General features: G+C 45.8%; 1 protein-coding gene across 1 annotated transcript in view; it reads right to left on the bottom strand.

Moving 5' to 3' along the window:
* The window catches only part of LOC143960193 (uncharacterized), a 749774-nt gene extending 738137 nt beyond the window's left edge, over positions 1-11637 (bottom strand). The window contains exon 1 of the mRNA XM_077468516.1: positions 11376-11637. The gene's annotated coding sequence lies outside the window, so the exon portion shown is untranslated. The remainder of the gene's footprint in view (positions 1-11375) is intronic.
* Between the last annotated feature and the right edge of the window lie 6698 nt (positions 11638-18335).

Here is an 18335-nt window from a genome sequence, read left to right on the forward strand (position 1 = left end):
CCAATCACCACCTTCAGGATTTCTAAGGGTGCAAATTTTTGATTTAACTCCTCACTACCTATCACAGTTTCGAAGGCCATAAAATGCCAAAATAGCACAAAACCCCCCCAAATGACCCCATTTTGGAAAGTAGACACCCCAAGCTATTTACTGAGAGGCATGTTGAGTCCATGGAATATTTTATATTTTGCCAAAAGTTGCGGGAATATTACAAACTTTTTTTTTTTTTTGCACAAAGTTGTCACTAAATGATATATTGCTCACACATGCTATGTGCAGAAGTCAAATTACACCCCAAAATAAATTCTGCTGCTTCTCCCGAGTACGGGGATACCACATGTGGGGGACTTTTTGGGAGCCTAGCCACGTACGGGACCCCGAAAACCAAGCACTGCCTTCCGGATTTGAATATAAAATGCTATAAAAAACAAACTAACCAGAGTCACCCGTAACACTTATACGGTGATCAGTGGTGAAAGGGTTAACTAGGGGCAATCAGGGGGTTCAAATTTTTATTAGGTAGTATATGGGGGTCCCTGGCGCTATATAAAAACCTGACAGGGAACCTAAATAACTAACTGGCTAACCAGCGTCACCAGTGACACTTATACTGTGATCGCTGGTGAAAGGGGGTGAAAGGGTTAACTAGCAGCAATCAGGGGGTTAAAACCATTATTGGGTAGTATATCGGGGTACCTAGCGCTATAAAAACCTGGCGGTGAACCTAAAAAAATAACTAGCTACCTAGCGACACTAGCGACACTGATGCAGCGTTCAGAAAAATTATCGCTTAGTGACACTGGCAAAAGGGGGTGAAAGGGTTAACTAGCGGAAATCAGGGGGTTAAAACCATTATTGGGTAGTATATCGGGGTACCTAGCGCTATAAAAACCTGGCGGTGAACCTAAAAAAATAACTAGCTACCTAGCGACTGTAGCGACACTAATGCAGCGATCAGAAAAACGATCGCTTAGTGACACTGGCAAAAGGGGGTGAAAGGGTTAACTAGCGGCAATCAGGGGGTTAAAACCATTATTGGGTAGTATATCGGGGTACCTAGCGATATAAAAACCTGGCGGTGAACCTAAAAAAATAACTAGCTACCTAGCGACACATGCAGCGATCAGAAAAATGATCGCTTAGTGACACTGGCAAAAGGGGGTGAAAGGGTTAACTAGCGGCAATCAGGGGGTTAAAAACATTATTGGGTAGTATATCGGGGTACCTAGCGCTATAAAAACCTGGCGGTGAACCTAAAAAAATAACTAGCTACCTAGCGACTGTAGCGACACTAATGCAGCGATCAGAAAAACGATCGCTTAGTGACACTGGCAAAAGGGGGTGAAAGGGTTAACTAGCGGCAATCAGGGGGTTAAAAACATTATTGGGTAGTATATCGGGGTACCTAGCGCTATAAAAACCTGGCGGTGAACCTAAAAAAATAACTAGCTACCTAGCGACACTAGCGACACATGCAGCGATCAGAAAAATGATCGCTTAGTGACACTGGCAAAAGGGGGTGAAAGGGTTAACTCTAGGGGCAATCAGGGGGTTAAATCTTTATTGGGGGGTGATAGGGGGCTACCCTGGACCTAACACTAACTGTCCTGACAGTTTTTACTGTCACAACTGACACTGAATGCATTGATCAGTAAAGAAATGATCAATGCAATCAGTGACACTGTGACTGGGGGGGGAGGGGGGGCGGGGGGGGGGGATCGGGGGGCGATCGGGGGGGTTTGTGTGCCTGTGTGTACCTACATGTCAGTGTAGTGTTGGTGCACACTTACTTTTACTGTTCTCCTCGTAGTCCGGTCAAAAAGACCGCCCCGAGGAGAATGACATCACTTCCTCCTTCCTGTGTAAACAATACACAGGGGAGGAAGCTTCTCATTGGCCAGGAGCGATCCAGAGGGGGTGGCCGAAAACCAACGGCCATCCCCTCATCACGGAGCGCTCCTGGACCGAATCGGACCGCCGTAACCAGCGGGAGGGGGTCCGATCGGACCCCCCACCCGCTGGAAGGCAATCACGTAGATGTACGTGATTATGCCTGCCTGTGCCATTGTGCTGACGTACAATGGCAATACGGCGGTCCTCAAGTGGTTAAACACCTTCCTGCCCAGACCAATTTTGAGCTTTCAGCGCTGTCGCACTTTGAATGACAATTGCGCGGTCATGCTACACTGTACCCAAATGAAATTTTTATCATTTTTTTCCCACAAATAGAGCTTTCTTTTGGTGGTATTTGATCACCTCTACGGTTTTTATTTTTTGCGCTACAAATAAAAAAATACCGAAAATTTTGAAAAAAAAAATGTTTTTTTTTTGTTTCAGTTTCAAAACTTTGTAAATAAGTACGTTTTCTCCTTCACTGATGGGCACTGATGGGGCTACACTGATGGGCACTGATAAGGTGGCACTGATGGGCACCAATGTGGCACCAATGAAGTGGCACTGATAGGCGGCACTGATGGGCGACACGGATGGGCGACACGGATGGGCGACACGGATGGGCGACACGGACGGACACTGATAGGTGGCACAAATTGGCACTGATAGCTGGCACGGATGGGCGGCACGGATGGGCATGGATAGGCGGCACAGGTGGGCATAGATAGGCGGCACAGGTGGGCATAGATAGGCGGCACAGGTGGGCATGGATAGGCGGCACAGGTGGGCACTCATAGGCGGCACAGGTGGGCACTCAGGCGGCACAGGTGGGCACTCAGGCGGCACAGGTGGGCACTCATAGGCGGCACAGGTGGGCACTCATAGGCGGCATCGGTGTTATAGTAATGGATGCCAATCAGTGCCAAACAATAATGCATGCCAATCAGTGATGCCCATTGTGGCCACTGATTGGCATCCATTATGGGCACTGATTGGCACCCATTGTGCTGACTGGCACCCTGGTGGTCTAGGGAGGATTATGGATTTTTATTACCTTTTCCCTGGTGGTCTAGTGGTGTCCCTGGTGGTCCAATGTGGGCATCCTCGGGGGGGGGCTGTGCTGATAATCGATCAGCACAGACCCCCCCTGTCAGAGGAGCAGCCGATCGGCTCTCCTCTACTCGCGTCTGACAGACGCGAGTGAGGGAAAGCCGATCACCGGCTCTTCCCATTTACACTGTGATCAGCCGTGATTGGACACGGCTGATCACATGGTAAAGAGTCTCCGTCGGAGACTCTTTACCGAGATCGTAGTTGCCGGGTGTCAGACTGACACCCCGCAACAACGATCGCCGCGATGCGCGCCCCCGGGGGCGCGCAGCGGCTCATTATCCTAATCACGTCATATGACGTCCGGTTAGGATAATGAAACCACTTTGCCGCCGTCAATTTGTAATAGGGCGGGCGGCAAGTGGTTAATAGCGCCGAGAGGGAGCTGTCATTCGAGCCCACCACGTAATTAAACAAAGGGACGGGGTCACAGGGTAATGTCACTGGGACCAAAGGGACTATACTACCAATGTTGATTTACAATTTGCACAGTGCACTTAATTTAGAGACACTATCAATCAGATGATGATGTTATGTCGTGTACACACAGGCGGACTTTTCGACAGCAAAGGTCAGACGGAACGAATCTAGCAGACAATTCGATCGTGTGTGGGCTTCACTGGACCTTTGCTGTCAAAAAATCAGACGGACTTTAGATTTAGAACAAGTTTCAAATTTTTCCGATAGACTCGAGTCCGGTCGCAAAATCCATTTGTCTGTATGCTAGTCCGGACAACAAAAACGGACGCTAGGGCAGCTATTGGCTACTGGATATGAACTTCCTTATTCTAGTCCGGTCGTACGTCATCATGTTTGAATTCGTCGGACTTTGGTGTGCTTGTGTGTGGCCAAGTCCGTTCATTCGGAAAGTTCATCAGAAGTCCGCCGAAAGTCCGTCGGGAAGACTGTCAGACCTAGTCTGCCGGAAAGTCCAGTTGTGTGTACACGGCATTCGTTTTTTTGTATATGCTAATCACAATTTATTTTGTATATCACAGTATGTTGATGTGTCAATACCCAACATTTGATTCTTAGCGCTGCAATGTTTTCACTTTATTCATTCACACAATTTTTGTTAACATTAATTCTAGTGCTGGCTGCTATTGTTTATTTATGTGTAGAGCGCAGTATTTTTATATTAATTCCTAATCCCACTAAGCTTAGAGCCTTATGAGATCACAATAATAATGACAAATCCTGACAAAAAAATAGGGAAAATGTGTGTTACTCAATTTGCATGGGGAGTCTTCATCACTGACGCACGAGGTACTGCGTAATTCATATCTCAACAATGCTGTCAATGTCATAGGGAGTTAGGATAACCTCTGGTACTGTAAATGTTAACATGCCATTAGAGCCAAAAGAACATTTAAAGCGGTAGTAAACCCCCAGAATTTTTATTTTTTTTGTTCATACCTGCAAGGGAAAAGGCATAATGAGCTAGTATGCACCGCATATACTAGCTCATTATGAAATGCTTACCTTAGAACAAGGCCCCGACATCTCGCCCGATACATGCAGAGGGAGCTGGCATGTTCCCTCGGCATGTCTTCCGGATATTGTGGCTCTGGCGCTGTGAGTGGCCGGAGCAACGATATCGTCACTCCTGCGCATGCGCGCGGGAGAGTTCTTTCCGACAGGGTCCGGCGTCTGCCGGGCTTCCAGCCGAGAAACCCCTGTGCTCATGCGCTGCTGCAGCCAGCTCATTGCCAGGGGAATATCTCCTAAACCATACAGGTTTAGGAGATTTTTTTTCCCCTACAGGTAAGCCTTATTTTACCTGTAGGTAAAAGTAAAAAAATAGACTATACAACTGCTTTAATTTACAGGTGGAGGCCGCTGTAGAGTTTCATTTTTCCCATGCATGTTCTGACATGTACAAATAAACATATATATATTTTTTTTAAATCTGGCCGCAAAAGTGATAACCCCCCAATGATACGAGCAGATGGGTGGAGCAGGGAGCTCAGGTGTTGAGACCTTCTAAGACGTTACTAACCAGCAAACAGTTATAACTGGGCAGAGGATCCTTTAAGAATAGAGTATCTGTTCTAGGAAGTAAAAGCTGACAATGAACATCCAGCTGCACAACTGTATGCTTCACGACACGCTGCAGCATGACTTTAAATGGCTTTCTATAGCTCAGGGTCATTTAGGTACAACGCAAGGAACTCTGATTTTCCGCTTCCCCACAGCGAGCAGACAAATACATTCTCCACAAGCCTCTATGTGTGAAGACAGAGTAACTAGGCTTGTGTAACACACATCTCCAGCCAGTGAGCTGTCATTGTATTATTCCATATATATCATTCGTGCCTTTGCCATGCTGTCACTACAGGGCATAGTTCAGTTACGGGAATTGCTCTCCTGCTGACATCAAACTACCAGCTTGTCTTGGGATTCAAGAGATACGGCTGGGGCATTTAAGACCTCATCAAACTGATAGGATCTCTAAGGCTGCATTCACACCTGAGCGTAGCGTGTTTGAACGTTTTTACCGGCGTTTTGTCGCGCGTCAACGAGCGTTTTGTCACACTACAATGCGCGACAACGAGCGTTTTGTCATACTACAACGCGCGACAACGAGCGTTTTGTTACACTACAACGCGCGACAACGAGCGTTTTATCACACTACAACGCGCGACAACGAGCGTTTTTTAACTTCGGCGTTTTTTTTTTTCAGCCAATAGGAAAAATATTTTTCATCTGCTTATTTTTTCTTGAGCAGATACAGCGTCAAAACGCCCGTAGAAACGCTCGTTGTCGCGCTAAACGCTCGAATCGAGCGTTTCCATTAGTTTCTATGGGAATGAAAACGCCCAAATCAGCCCAGTTCGCGCGACAAAAAAGGGTCCGGAACTTGTTTGAGCTTCAGGCGTAGGGCTTCAGGCGACATGGAGTGGAGATGTGAACCATCTCCATTGAGAATAATGGATTTTCTCCCCTCCAGCGTTTTGTAGCTTCAGGCGTAGGGCTACAAAACGTTCAGGTGTGAACGGGCTGTAAACCTCACCCACCAAAAATCTGAAGCAGAAGAAAAAAAAAAGGAATACTGTCCAAGGCAACCAATTATTGCACTTATTTGGTGCCTTTGAGAATTTAGAGGTGGTAAGGCAGAACAGCTTTATAGAATTCAGCCTCCACTGGTATGTCTCTGGAAGCTGAAATGTGATTGGTTAAAGAGAAGTATGGGTTGTTTTTTTTTTTAGATTCATACTTAACTAGGTGGATGCAGCATCAGACTGAATTTGCATCTGTCACCCCGGCGTTTCTGCTTTGAGACCCGAGCCACCGAACATCGCCGATGGCTTGGTTCTCACTATCCCCTGAGCGAAGAGATGCTGACTGACAGTCAGCATCTCTCCTGCTCTGTTCCTCCACGCTGACTGGAGCTCTGAGCTGTGGAGGGGCAGGGAGCTGCCTCAACTGATTCCAGTGACGTCAGCAGAGAGTGGACTTCAAATCGCTCTCTGCTGAAAACGGGTCACAGGAGAGCTAAACGAATTGTACTCCTATGACCCTTATGCCCCATACATACACACGATCAGAAATTCTGCCAGCAAAAGTTGGATGTGAGCTTTTGGTCAGAAATTTGGACTGTGTGTATGCTCCATCGGATTTTTGGTGGCAGAATTTGCATACAGCAAAAGATTGGGAGCGGGTTCTCTATTTTTCAGTTGGAAAAAGTTCCTATCTGAAAATGCGTTTGCCTGTATGCAATTCAGACGTGCAAAAAAAATCACGCATGCTCAGAATCAATTGGACGCATGCTCGGAAGCATTGGACTTAATTTTCCCGGCTCATCATAGTGTTGTACGTCACCACGTTCTTGACGGCTGAAAGTTCAGAGAACTTTTGTGTGACCATGTGAATGCAAGGCAAGCTTGAGCGGAATTCCGTCAGAAAAACCATCCAAGTTTTTTCTGACAGAATTTCTGATCGTGTGTATGGGGCATTAGCAGAAGCACAGCCTAAAAAGCTCAGGCTGGACTTCTCCTTCAAAGTTGGTTACTGCACAGCTTACCATTACCAAAGCCTTTTATTTTGCCTAATTCCTGGTTCACACCTGTGCAGGTTGCGGTTAATGCGTTTTTTGCTGGTGCGTTTTGTGGTTTTCTCATGCCCGTTTTTAATGCGTTTGAGAGGTGTCTGTTGTCTTGTGGGAAAAACCAGCAGAAACACATAAAAAAGGAAGCCAAAACGCAACCTGCTGCGGGACAAAAGTCCCTGAGTCTTTCCAAAAAACTCCAGTGGAAAACGCACAGATGTGAACGTGACCCATAGGAAACCATGTTAAAGGATAAGTTCACTTTAAAAAAAAAAATGCAAATTTTTGTCAGGTACAAAAATGTGCTTTTATTATTTTTCTTTCTTTTTTTTTTTTTGATTGCACCAGCGATCAGCAGATTGCTGGTGCCATTCAGGTCTCCTGCAGATCTTTCTGTTTATCTGTGTGTGCAAGCAGATACACTAACAGTAAGTACCACTGAACTGCCACGGCGCTCCACAGCACCGTGGTGTTTCATTGAGAACTAAAATCCAACAGCCGCAAAGGATGTCGGGGCTTGTAGTTCATTCACACACACAGCTGGAGGGGCGTGATACAGCCTGTAAATGGCAGAAATCCGCCTGCACCATGCTATCGCCAAAAGATAATAAAGATTTAATTTCGAATATATATTTGTATGCCAATTTAAAACAGCTTATTGATAATTACTATTTATTTTTACTCTGTATCCCAAAGGCTGTTTTTGAGCATGTGACCAGCAGCAGAGGACAAGTATCTCCTACTGCTTATGTTTTCCTGCAGACAGGCTGGGAAAGAACTGGGTCATGTGACAGCTGTATATCAATTAGTAAAAAGGTACTTAAATGTTTTTTTTTTTAATTAAAATAATCACAATTACATCATCCATGTACAGAAATAGAAGGGACTATGTAAATGTAACAGTGTGTGTTTTAGTATCACTTTAAACAACAACTCTTCTTCTGCAAGGACTAAGACCTAATGAACAACTTCTAAACTAACAAACTTTTATGAACTGTCTGGAGAAGCAAAGGCTGGCATTGCAAGACCTACCAACAGGAGCAAGTGACAGGGAGGTCTATTGCAACCTACCTAACAAAGCTATAAGTGTGCCCTAACCAGCAAGTATCAGCAAACTTCCCAATTTCCTTACCCTGTAATCAATGCAGTGCTGTTAAAGAGCATACATTAAATTTTTCTTTTAACATAAGCATTGTAATAACAATACATACAATAGTTATATTTTACCATTCAATATAAGCTTACTTGAAAAATCCCCTTTCATGTTGAGAGTGCTGCGTGTCTGATGGCCTTCTCTTTTCATAACTTCCTGGACTCCCTGCATGCTTTGCAGCTTCTCTTCTGCTGTTTACTTTCACTTTCTAAGGACTATGTATCCCATGGTACCTTGCTGCCTGTGTTCTGTCAGATTAGGCGACTCATCAGAATGTGTAACGGAAGTGACCTTTGCTACAACCCAGTAAGGATACAGTGAGAAGGGGCAAGTGGGCATATTGCTAGACCCACCGGAGTTTTGCATTTCAGACTTATTTATAACAGTAAACTGAGGTTATATAGTGAAATACAGTAGTTAGAACTCATCTGAATGTTTAGATGTTGAATTTTAAAAGCAGTCAATGTCTGTCAGATCAGCAAACCTGTAAGATCCGTAGGCTTGCCGCTGCTTTTAAAATTCAACATCTAAACAGTCAGAGTTCTAAGTACTGTATTTCACTATATAATCTCAGTTTACTGGTAAAAATAAGTGTAAAATGCAAAACTCTGGTGGGTGTAACAAGATGTCCGCTTGTTCCTTCCCACTCTATCCTTACTGTGTAACAAGATGGCGGTGACCAAGCATCACTTCCGTTACGAAATCTGACAGGTCGAAATTCCGCTGCCTGAAAATACTCCTCTAAGCACCTCTGTAGTTCAAAAGGCAGGCTCTGTGAAATGTGTGACACAGCAGTGCCTAATGACTGGGTATATTAAATACGTATCATAGATTTCAAGGAAGTAAATGTGTGGGGATCATCACAATATCAGTTTTCGAAAGCTCATTCAGATTATTAGGAGCAGGCTAGACATTGACTGAAATACAAGATGAAAATGAATGTAATAATTTTACATTTTGACTGTAGATTCTGTCACCTCACCTCTAAACATTTTGTTTTAACAAATTGTCATAAACTAACCTTTTTGAATTTGTTTCCAAAATGCACCACTCTCAGACATCCCAACCTGCAAAAACTCATTTCAGGGAGGTGGCAAACTCATTTCAGGGAGGTGGCAACCCCATTTCAGGGAGGTGGCAAACTAATTTCAGGGAGGTGGCAAACCCATTTCAGGGAGGTGGCAAACCCATTTCAGGGAGGTGGCAAACTCATTTCAGGTAGGTGGCAAACCCATTTCAGGGAGGTGGCAAACCCATTTCAGGGAGGTGGCAAACTCATTTCAGGGAGGTGGCAAACTCATTTCAGGGAGATGGCAAACTCATTTCAGGGAGGTGGCGCTGCACGCTGTTTCGTGCAACACCCCCCTCACCATCCGAATCTGAAGAGTTCCCCTTTACATCAAGGCAGCAGAAACAGCAAATGGGCTCAGCCAACCTGCCAACAGACATTGGGGAGGGTCAGTGTTATCTGGATGCATACAGAGAAATGGGGAAATCACCTAAAATTTGTACTCCCATTCAGTATCCCCCTGGCCCCAGACAAGGTTACCTGAGAGAATGACCAGTCAGGATTTCCTACCCAATTATTTCACCTGCCTCCCAGGCACCAGCACTTCTCTATAGCCCCCATGCTTCCACCATGTGTGTACACCACTCAGGGGCTGCCTGCATGGTCACCAGGCTTTGTGTGGAAGCATACAGAGAGCCAGCCAGGAACTTGGTGCTGCCAGAGAAGACATTGCCGTGTAGAACAGTAATGAATGCTGGCCTCACACTCACCAGCTCTCTTTCACTCACTCCTGGACTTACTCCTCCCTCTGTAGAATCTGACACAAGCTCCGTCCACACAGCCGCTGATAACCTCCCATTGGCTATGCCGGCTTCCTAACTTTCTCTGAGCTGGACTGGCGGAGGACGGGACGCTCAGCGATGCCACTGCCTCACCTGGCTGGGAGGAGGGGGCGGCTCGAGCTGCTGGAGATCGTGCTGCACTCGCGCGTGTCCGTGAGCCCACCTACAATTGCGGGAGACTCCCGTGAGTTGCGGGAGACTTGGGATGTCTGCACTCATGTACAAATCTCAACTGTATCTCGGAAAAAAGAACATTGTTTTCAGTAGTACAGTGGTTTTTACTCTGAAACCCTCTACCCCAATCTTTCTGGCTATCTCCTACTCTGTCCGCCTTTTGTCGATCCCTAAAAATTCATCTCGTCCCCTTTTTCCCCTTTAGATTGTAAGCTCCATAGGCATGCCCCTCCTATTTTGTATTGAACTGTATTGTAATTGCACTGTCTCCCTTTATTTTGTAAAGCACTGCCCAAACTGTTGGCACTATATAAATCCTGTATAATAATAATAATAAAAAAAAAATTCCTACCTCTGCCTAACAACTGTACTTCTACTTTCTCTGTCAACTCTTCCCTTGCAACTGTTATATTTTGTATCAGATGCCCTTCCATTTTAGATTGTAAGCTCTTATGAGCAGAGTCCTCCTAACCCTCTTGGTTTGAGTTGTATTATTACTGCACGGTCTATCTTTATACTGCAAAGCACTGCACAAACTGTTGGCGTTATATAAATCCTGTATAACATTAATAACGCACCAGTATCTGCCCACAACATTACACAAGGTTCACCAGCATCATCTGTTGCCCTTACTGCTGATAAATTCCACCTATCACATGGCAAGCATAACAGTAACAATCCACCAAAACCAACAGAAGTCGTTCCTGCGTTCTCTTGATACTGCTTAAAGTGACATTGTGGTTACTGATAGTAATTTTGTATAAAAAAAAAAAGGGCTGTCAGTGTTCTTTAAAAAAAAATACTATAGCAGCAAATGACAACACATCACGGTCACTGATCGCCCATTATTGAATATTAAAAATCAATAACTAAAAAAGCGGCTCGCGCAGAATCCGGTGCAGATGTGCATACTAACCAATCAGCTTCTAGGTTTTATTGTCAAAGTTTAACTAAACAAGCTGAAGTTAGAAACTGATTGGTTACTATGCACAGCTGCCCCAGGTTCTGTGGGCACCAGGTTTAGTAAATGTCCTCCAAAGTGTTTCATAGCAGAACAGCTGGGTGGGATAACCCCCACCTCCCAGACTTCCTCCCCTTCAACCAAAATGTTAAACATTCTACGCATTCTGTACAGCTTGTACTCACCCTTGAAGATTCTGGTCTCCTGGGCTTGCCCCTTCAAGTGGGTGACCTGCTGGCACCTAAGCACCTATGTGTACACACACTGCAGCATGCAAAATCACTAGCTGGACTTGTTTACAAAGTCTTACGCTGGAGTAGAACAGGCTCCAGCCCCTTGTGACGTAGACAGCTGTACTTCCCTCACACACTGAAAAAAATCTTTATGTATTTCATTGTATTGAGGGTGTCCCTCTCCTCCAGTTACAACTCTGCAAAACACACACATACACACTGGCCCTTCCCCACTGCTCAGCTCAGCGGAAATAAGCAGGGACATCCATCAGAGAGCAGCCCCTGCCTGTCACTGGCAGGTCAGAGAGTTTACAGCTGTGAGGGGTACTGGGACAGACACTACATATTTGTTCTCACAATGAACTCCTGAAAAGCGAAATGTATCCGGTGACAAACTGGTAACGGCACGAGTACGTGTACTTTTTTTGATGCTGTTGGCATGCAATCGAAAAAAAATTTAAAAAATGTTCTGCCGATTCAACGAGAAACTGCCCACAATCAATCATTACTTATGTAACGATACCCAGATATACACTATATTACCAAAAGTATTGGGATGCCTGTCTTTACACACACCTGAGCTTTAATGGCATCCCAGTCTAATTCACACGGTCGGATTTTGCGACAGGAAATGTTGGATGTGAGCTTGTTGGCTGAAAGTCCGACCGTGTGTATGCTCCATCAAACATTTGTTGTCGGACTTTCCGCCAACAAATGTTGGCTAGCAGGTTCTCAAATTTTCCGCCAACAATGTTTTGTTGTCGGACTGTACGATCGTGTGTACACAATTCCGTTGCATGCTCGGAATCAAGTACGAGCTGGAATCTCTAGGTCTTGTAAAACTAGCGTTCGTAATTGAGATATCACGTACGTCTTGTACGTCACTAGGTTCATAATTGTTGGCCAACATTTGTGTGATCGTGTGTATGCAAGACAAGTTGGAGCCAACAACTTTCGAACAAAATTCCACGGTTTTGTTGTCGGAAAGTCCAATCGTGTGTACGGGGCATTAGTCCGTAGGTCTCAATATTGATTTGGCCCACCCTTTGCAGTTATAACAGCTTTGATTCTTCTGGGAAGGCTGTCCACAAGGTTTAGGAGTGTGTCTGAGAATGTTTGACCGTTCTTCCAGAAGCGCACTTGTGAGGTCAGGCACTTATGTGGACGAGAACGCCTGGCTCGCAGTCTCCACTCTAATTCATCCCAAAGGTGTTCTGTTGGGTTGAGGTCAGGACTCAAGTTCCTCCACCCCAAACTCACTCATCCATGTCTTTATGGATCTTACTTTGTGTACTGGTGCGCAGTCATGTGGGAAGAGGAAGGGGCCATCCCCAAACTGTTCCCACAAAGTTGGGAGTATGAAATTGTTCAAAAATGTCTTGGTATGCTTACGCCTTAAGAGTTCCCTTCAATGGAACTAAAGGGCAAAGCCCAACCCATGGAAAACATCCCCACACCATAATCCCCCTTCACCAAATGATTTGGACCAGCGCCCAAACCAAGGTCCATAAAAACATGGATGAGCGAGTTTTGGGTAGAGGAACTTGACTGGCCTGCACAGAGTCCAACATGATAGAACAGCTTTGGGGTGAATTAGAGCGGAGACTGAGAGCCAGGCCTTCTCGTCCACATCAGTGCTTGACCTCACAAATGCGCTTCTGGAAGAATGGTCAAAAATTCCCATAGACACACTCCTAAACCTTGTGGGCAGCCTTCCCAGAAGAGTTGAAGCTGTTATAGCCGCAAGGGGTGGGCCAACTCAATATTGAACCCTACGGACTAAGACTGGGATGCCATTAAAGTTCATGTGTGTTTAAAGGAAGGAGTTGCAATGCTTTTGGCAATATAGTGTAAGACGTGCTACATAGCAGATTTGTAGCAGATTATATTTGTAGCAGATTTATACTGTAAATATGGCCATGCATGGTTAAAATTTAATTTGAGCATCCCTCTTCACTGGAAACAACAACACAGTGTGCCCATTACATTTTAAAACGTTCTACTTTTCCAGTTCTACACATGGGGTGTCCTCCTGGCCAGCTCAGCTCCAAATTTGATAAATTCCTCCACACTGCTGCTGCTAGTTTCACCTGACCCCACTCCACTCTACGCCACGGTCAGACTCCCCCTACCGAGGCCTTTGTTCCTCCCAGTCCGATCACGCTTGCTTGCAGGCAGCATAGCAAGGGACGGGGCCAGATCGTCAGTGGAGCTCAAGGCCCCGCCGACCCGCGCCCCACTCCTTGATCAAATAAAAAGCAGCACTGGCACTGCATGTGCGTGCTGCTCATGCTGGCTGTCTGATGACTGTCTGTGACAGACAGTGGGGATTTTCAGTGCCGATTTGCGGGCAGCGCATGCGGCGCTGCCCCTGCGGCACTGCCACCCTGGGGCCTGGCTTCGGTGAGCTTGTAGGAAATCCGGCCCTGCTTGTTGGGCATGTTATAAGTTATGTGATTGAAGTTTCCAATATCTCCATGTTTTTGATATAATGATATGGTTTTGCCCTTTTTGGGGTTTAATAAAAATTATATTTGCAATAAAAAGAAAATGTCATTTGAAATTTATTTCAGATTTTCCAAAGGTTAATGGAGACTAATTTTATGATCATGGTTAGTCAGGTCCAAAAAAAAAAAAAAACAAGTCCATCTAGTTCAAGCAACTAAAACAGATTAGGAAGAGGCAAAACAAATCCCCATAAAGCATGTTCCAATTGGCTTCCAGAGAGGACCGGAGTGATAGTGCACCATAGGGGAGCATAGTGGAGAGCCGGACATGACGGTGTGTCTAGTGACACACATAGGAAAGAGGAGTATGGTAGGCGGAGCATGGGGCGGGGTCGGAGCGGTAGGAGCTGCCATATATTTATGGGGCAGAGCCTCCAAAATTCTCCAATTTTTACAGGAAATTTATCAAAAATTTCTCCAGTATTATAGTGCCTATCACACAGCTCACAAGGAAACAAAGTCGTTTTCAATGGACTGCAGCAGCCCAAGCTGCGTTTGACAAACTAAAAGGACTGTTTACATCTGCTGCAATACTAAAACACCCTGATCCTGCCTTGCCTTATATCCTGGAAGTGGATGCATCAGAAAATGCTGTGGGAGCCATCCTGTCCCATCGCCAAGGACTTAAGTCTTTAATGCACCCTGTAGCCTTCTTTTCCAAAAAATTAGGTGTATTGGAAAGGAACTATGATGTGGGGGATCGAGAACTTCTGGCAATAAAATCAGCCTTAGAACAATGGCACCCAATACTGATCTTTACAGATCATAAGAACTTAGAGTATCTCAGGACAGCCAAACGCCTCAGACCCCAACAGGCAAGATGGGCTCTTTTCTTTTCCCGTTTTAATTTTCAGATCACTTACCGACCAGGGTCCAAGAACAGTAAACCTGATGTGTTATCCCACACGTTCACAGAGGCTGAAGTTTCATCTCCACCGGACACTATCCTGCAAGCTGGGAATTTCTTACTAACCCAATCTAGTTTCATGTCACAGATTCGTCAGGCATCCCAAGGAACATCATTACCTCCAGGTACACACCTCCAAGAGACGGGTGGGCTCTTCTGGCAGGGAAATAAACTCTTTGTCCCTCAGAATCTCCGCACTTCCGTTCTACAGGTCTGTCATGACTATCCCTTGGCAGGTCACTTTGAGGGTCACAAGACTATGGATCTAGTTCAAAGACACTTCTGGTGGCCAAATCTTGCAAGGGACTGTAGAGATTACATTAATTCTTGTCCGACCTGCCTCAGGAATAAGAACAGCAAGAATAAAGCATGGGGCCTATTGAGACCACTACCTATTCCTGAAAGACCATGGGATAAAATTGCAATGGACTTTATTGTTGAAATCCCTCCCTTTGAAGGGTTCTCTTCTATCTTTGTAGTGGTTGATCGCTTTTCTAAAATGGCACACTTTATTCCCATGAAAGGAACTCCATCTGCAACTGAAACTTCCAGGATATTTATTAAAGAAGTCGTTGGCTCCATGGAATCCCCAGTGATATTGTTTCTGACCGTGGATTTCAATTCACGTCAAAATTCTGGAAATCATTGTGTGAAGCACTAGGCATTAAACTTAGTTTTTCCTCAGCCCCAGACCAACGGGCAGACGGAACGTACTAACCAAACGTTGGAGCAGTACTTACGTTGTTTCACTTCTTTTTCCCAGGAGGATTGGGCCTCATTACTGCCTTTAGCAGAATTTGCATCCAACAATTCTACTCACTCTTCTCCTGTACCAGCTGTCCAGGATAGGCTGAATTTCTTTGTCACTAACAATCAAGTGCTTAAGGAAACCATCTCTAAGGCACAGGAGGACAATAAAAGATTCTTCGACAAAAAAAGGAGGGGGGATTGTACCTAAAAGTCAGTGACCGTGCATGGTTTTCAACTGCAAACTTGAAACTGGCATGTACCTGTAAAAAGTTGGGACCCAGATATTTGGGGCCTTTTTCAATTAAGAAGAAAATCAATCTGGTAGCATATGAATTTGAACTCCCCGACTCATTCAGGATCCATCCTGTATTCCATGCTTCATTACTTAAACCGGATGTACCCAATTCCTTTCCGGATCGTGAGATAGGTCCTCCAGAAGCTGTGATGGTAAATGGGGAGGAGGAATTCAAGATTGAGGCCATTCTAGATTATAGGAAACGACAGGGACAAAACCAGTATTTAAACAAATGGAAAGGCTTTGGTCCAGAAGAAAATTCCTGGGAGCCCGAAGCAAATCTCCATGCCCAGAGGCTCATATGGGCCTTTCATCGCTCCCGCCTTAAAGGTTTGGTTCGAAGAGGTATCTGGAGGCTGCCCTTAAGGGGGGGGGGGAGGGGGGCACTGTCAGGGAACTCACCGTGTGAATGTCCGTCCCCGTATAGCAGCAGCTTATTTTCGTTCCGTTAATGCTAAGGGCCATGCGCGGTGTCCCCGTCAGAAGCGAACGAGTTCCGGAATGAACGGACGCACGCACACGCCAATACGAATGTGTGTATGCACTCACGCATGCACAACCACGTCCACCAATCCTGGCACATGTCACCATATATAAACAGGGTCCTGACCTGATACCAGTGCTGGATCGTCTTCAGCTTGTTCCTGAGATACCTGACCGCTGTTGTACCTGTTACCTTGTTCCTGATTACCCGGCTTGTTTGAATATTCTTCTGGATCACCCCTGCTTACTACTTACCTGGATTTACTATACTGACCTCAGCTTGGACTCTCTACTTTGGCTTGCTTCCTGACTTTGTACCTCACTGCCAGCACATTGCCAAACCTTTGCCTGTCCTTGACTATGAACCTGACTACAGCAACCTTGCCTGTTCCTGACGTGCAGTTTTTCTACATACCTGCCTGGCTCCCGCTGAACACTTCCGATGACCAGGATCCAGTGTCTTCGAGCCTCAATTTTCAACCTGCAGGCACCTGCACACTTTCGCTGCCTCAGCACTCCCTGTTCTCACTTCCAGAGGTGTTGAGACCGGAACCGTGCAAGAGGCCACCCCCAGCATTCGGACTCCGCTGTGAGGTACATGACAGTAAATATTTGGGGAAGATAGGCTTGGTTAGTTCCGCATACGGTTCACACACCTTCCGCATTGGGATGGCCACCGAGGCTGCCAGATGCGGGTTGGATGAAGTGACGTGCGGCGGATGGGGAGATGGGAATCTAAGCGATTCCGCACCTATATTCGGCCTCATTTGATTTGGGAATAATTTGGTTTAAAAAAAAAGAGAGGGGAATAAATGATTTCTTGTGTTAAGAGCGTGCTGGGGGGGGGGGGGGGGGTTTGTGTTTGGCTGATATGGGGGAGTGGGTCCGAGTGAAATCACTTTGTTTTTTTTAGTTTCAGATGGAGGGCCTACACGCCTTGTCTGGATTCTTGGGCATTCGTATGTGTGTTGGGGTGCCAGGAGAGGGGATGCGAGACCATACGGGATACAGTTAGGGAATGATGTGGGGCAGGGTGGTCCCGGAGGTGCAAAGGTATGTGTGGTTGGACAGACCACAGGAACGTGTTAGTCATCCATGCGGGTGGTAACGATTTGGGAGTACGGACGGTCAGGGATCTGATCGCGGATGTAAAGTTGGATCTGGTATACTTATGCTCGGCGTTCCCTAATACATTACTGCTGTGGTCAGACATGGTGGCGAGGATGGCCTGGCGCATGGCTCGGTCCACGGACAGGCTTAACAAAGCACGGATAAGTGTTAATAAGGTAGTGGGGAGGTTTTTAGCCCGGGAAGGGGGCATGGTGATTCGCCACAGAGAACTAGAGACAAACGTTGGTCTCTATTTAAGGAAGGACGGGGTTCACCTCACAGATGTGGGGATTGACCTGTGGGCCATGGGACTTCAGGAGGGGATTCAGGCGGCCCTGCGGGTATGGAGGGGCCCTCAAGGTTGAGGTGCCATCCTTTCAGGCTATGGCGGTGCTTGTTTGTCAGTGACGGTAGCAGTAACAGATGCGGTAAAAGGGATGGGGGGGTCAGTATGGCCCCTCCGGTGTATTCCATCAAAAGGTTGATGGAATACTGGTTTGGTTGCACTGCGGGAAAGGGGGTTGTCTCCGAGGCCTATGATGTTTGGTAAAAGGTCACGCAGTGTACTGGTGATATATATGGTGGAAAAAAGAGGTAGCTCTGTCACTGACCAACAGATAGGGGTTGAAACATGTTGTTTCTCTGTAGTTTATATATGTTGTTTATATTTAAGGTTATTTGGAGTTTTATTCAGATTGTTTAACAAAGGCTGTTATGGCCATTATACTCCATAAGAACGGTGTCGTCTTTTATTCAAGGTTTAAAGGGGGGAGGGAGTATAAAGGGTCGGTAAAGCCCCATACACACGATCAGATTTTCTGCTGACTTTTTCCTTCAGATTTACCAAAACCATATAATAT

The sequence above is a fragment of the Lithobates pipiens genome, unplaced genomic scaffold (genome assembly GCF_037356315.1).
Source record: "Lithobates pipiens isolate NorthernLeopardFrog02 unplaced genomic scaffold, aLitPip1_a1.2 Scaffold_8, whole genome shotgun sequence".
NCBI lineage: Eukaryota > Metazoa > Chordata > Amphibia > Anura > Ranidae > Lithobates > Lithobates pipiens.